The 3,295-nt window shown below is 41.1% G+C and overlaps 1 protein-coding gene across 1 annotated transcript in view; it reads left to right on the top strand.

Annotated features, from left to right (window-relative positions):
- Positions 1–3,295, top strand: part of adam19a (ADAM metallopeptidase domain 19a) — a gene marked incomplete in the record, with an annotated part of 346,817 nt that overhangs the window by 273,178 nt on the left and 70,344 nt on the right.

The raw sequence follows: 3,295 nt of genomic DNA, 5'->3' as shown, positions 1-3,295 counted from the left end.
GTCTTGGCACACAAAAAATGCTTTTAACTCAGAAACTATTCAATGTAGGAGCTTCAGATTTTTTTTTTTTTGTTAACGCTGATGAAGGGCTGTCCATCAGGCCCACCAATGAGCACCCGTACCCCCTTGGACCCCCAACCCACCTGAAAAAGGGGTGTCTGCACATATAAAAATGCTAACTGAAATGATTCTTCTTCACCCAACCAACCCCATGATGCATTGTAGGTGGAAGCTCCTCTGGCATACATGTCTACAGACTATTCCCAGTGAGTTGATGTGTTTTTGGGTTGATGGGCTGCTGGTGGTCTGGCCTGTAAAGGTACAAAGATAACACGGGTGAGGCCAACAAATTTTAGGGGTGAGCTTAGCCCCTCTCTGCCACCTTCACTTGTCGTGGTGATTGACAGGTGCTGTTCCACAGAGGAATGACAAGCTGAAGCCACAGCATCACACATCTCCCTGCTGGATTGYGAGACAATCAGTGAGTTATTGTAGCCTATGTGATTCTTGCAGAAACAATTTGTGTCTGCTGTGACCAGAACCAAGTGTGGCAGAACCTCTTCTGCCCGAACCTCCAGTAGGGGGTGGGCTCATTGGTGGGCTCAATGGATAGCCCCCTCATCAGAGCTAAACAAAATAATAATAATAATCTGAAGCTCTTATGTTGATTAGTGTTTGAGTTATAAGCATTWTTGCACATCCAGACATCCCTCAGAAGGGGTGGCAGGATGGTGGTAGGATGGAGCCCCCTCCTCAAATATGGGGTCTATTGTAAAATGGACCCCATATCCTATGTCTGTAATGTAGATGAACTCTAGTAATACATTATTACCCACTGCAAAAACAGAACGGCTGATGATAAAGGTTTTGCACAATTCTGTGTGTGTGATTGTCTGTTGRTAAATTTTSTCAGAAAACACTGGACAAATTTTAYTTAAACAGGGATGTCCAATCCTGGTCCTTGAGAGTCACTATTATGTTGTTACTTTTTACGTTTTCCTAAAATTTGTTCAGTTGTTTATGATATACAATATATTTTGGTAACAGACAGATAAAGGAAAAACATTATTGTCTGTTTTATTGTTATTGCAGTATACCCATTGAGAATCAGCCAAAACTAAGGATAAATTGGTTGCAGTTCACAAGTATTATCCCTAGGTGTCACTAGTCCTTAGTTAGGGGCTCAAACCTTCCAGCTTAGGGTCCATAACATTAACGTACTAGAGATTTGTGACCWAATAAATTGCTGTTTGAAGTTTGCAAACTGTTGCAATAAAATGGCCTAGCATTCCCTGGAGAAATTACCATCGACTTTCATCCCCSAGTTTTAAACTAGGATCATCTTAATGATGCAGTTGTAGCCATTTTGGTCAAAACTTTCAATTTTAAATGATATAACAATCTCATGATATGGCAAGATCTCACATGATGTGTTGAGATAGACTCTCAACACATCATGACTACCGGTACTACACACTCAGACTACTACCATGGCATGTTGTAGCTCAGAAAACTGACTGAGYTATAATATTGTTTGGTGGCTCAGGTAAGTCTGCTGGGGTTGTCATCTTCAAGCAGATTGGCTCTAAAATTGAATCAGTCGTAGATGTACAGCTAGTGATTATTTTCTGAGAGCTTCATTCAAWTTTGTTTTCTTTTGTGTCTATGAAGTATTTTACTAACAGGAAGAGAACTGACTCAAAATAACTAAGGGCAAAATTTTAAGCAAAGATATTGCACGATGCAGTGCTCAGAGTATGTGTTGGGAATGACTCTGAGTTACTACCACTCCACATTAGCTCAMTATCTGTAAAACTGGCTAAGCTGCATCCATTTTTTTTATTTTCTAAGGTTGCTTTGTAGTGGCAGCCATCTTGAATAAAGTTAACTCCAAATTTATTCAMTTGTAATTGTACATCCAATGAGTCAAATCACATCTAATGTCTGGTTCACACGACAAGATTTTTACATTTTCGGCTTTTCAAAGACAGAGAGAGCTCGAACGTGAGGATAAAACTCATGGATATAGCAGGTTTGGTCCTACAGTGTGTGGTGTTCAGCCACACAGCAAAGATAACTCTCCAACAGATTTCATTCACAAATATTCAGATGTCAGACAGAAAACCTCGCYAGACCTCTGGAGATCAAARGTGWGTTCAGAGTAAATAAATATGGCCYARGAGGAAAAAGTGAAGGTGATGARTGTGGACTATTTTTACCAYAGAAAAAGCAAAAAGATGTCTCTAACATCTAGCAGACTTTCTGGCGCTCCATGGCAGTTGTTTTGGCCTCTGTATTTTGGATTCCCRTCTGTGTTTCCCTTATGTCTCTTTCTGATTGGCTACACGTTGCATTGTTTGTTCTCGGGGAATACCACACATGCTGGAATGTRGGGCCAAGACAATCCAACATGTTGACTGTCCACAACMTGAGGTCTGAGTGMTCCTGATGTRCTTCTGAGCTGACTAAATGWCRCCTAACACACCACAGGAGTATGTCCTAAAGTTAGACATCTTGATAAATGGAGCATCCTTCAATTTGTCTGAAGAGCAAAATCGGGCCACAGTTARCTTGCCCTGTGAACCTGACATTAGTCCTAAACCTAAAACCTGATCCACCAGGAGCATTTAAACTCAAGGGGATTGGGTTTTTGTCCCCATAAAGGTGAGTTCCCAAAAAGCTGTGTTTACTGAGTGGTCAAAAATAGTCCCCACAGAAATACTGTACATGTACACACACAGAGTCAAAAAACAATAAAGTCGTTGAATTTGATGGTGATTGATTCACTAAGGCCTGCGTCACACGAACAGATAATCATGTCAATTTTTGCCCTTCCGACAATTTTAAAGAGTAACTTACCCCAAAATTAACTTTTTTTAGCTGATAAACTGTCTAGAATGTGTCTAAAATATTATATTGTACTGTTTCTGTGCTAATTTTGATGTTTTTTTGCGTATTTGTTCAAATCTGTAATATTTTGTCTAAAAATGTGTTTTTGCTGCTCATATGGGTAGAGCAGTGGTACTGCAGGCTAATTTGCATATTGGTTAACGGCTGTCCACGGTGATGTGTCTTCTCCACGGTTTCGTCACAGCAGCTGTGTTCTGGTATAAAAGCCTCTCTCTAAGACACGCCCCTGCAGCAGTCAGAGGGTGGAACAGTTAGCAAGCTTAGCATGATCGTCTGTTGACCTTCAGCCTCGGGTGGGGAGAGCTGACTGCTGCCTCTCTCTCTCTCTCTCCCTCCACACACACACACACACACACACACACACACACACACACACACACACGCA

Source organism: Austrofundulus limnaeus, unplaced genomic scaffold (genome assembly GCF_001266775.1).
Source record: "Austrofundulus limnaeus strain Quisiro unplaced genomic scaffold, Austrofundulus_limnaeus-1.0 Scaffold18, whole genome shotgun sequence".
NCBI lineage: Eukaryota > Metazoa > Chordata > Actinopteri > Cyprinodontiformes > Rivulidae > Austrofundulus > Austrofundulus limnaeus.
The sequence above is the reverse complement of the archived record's forward strand: the minus strand, read 5'-3'. Positions and strand labels throughout refer to the sequence as shown.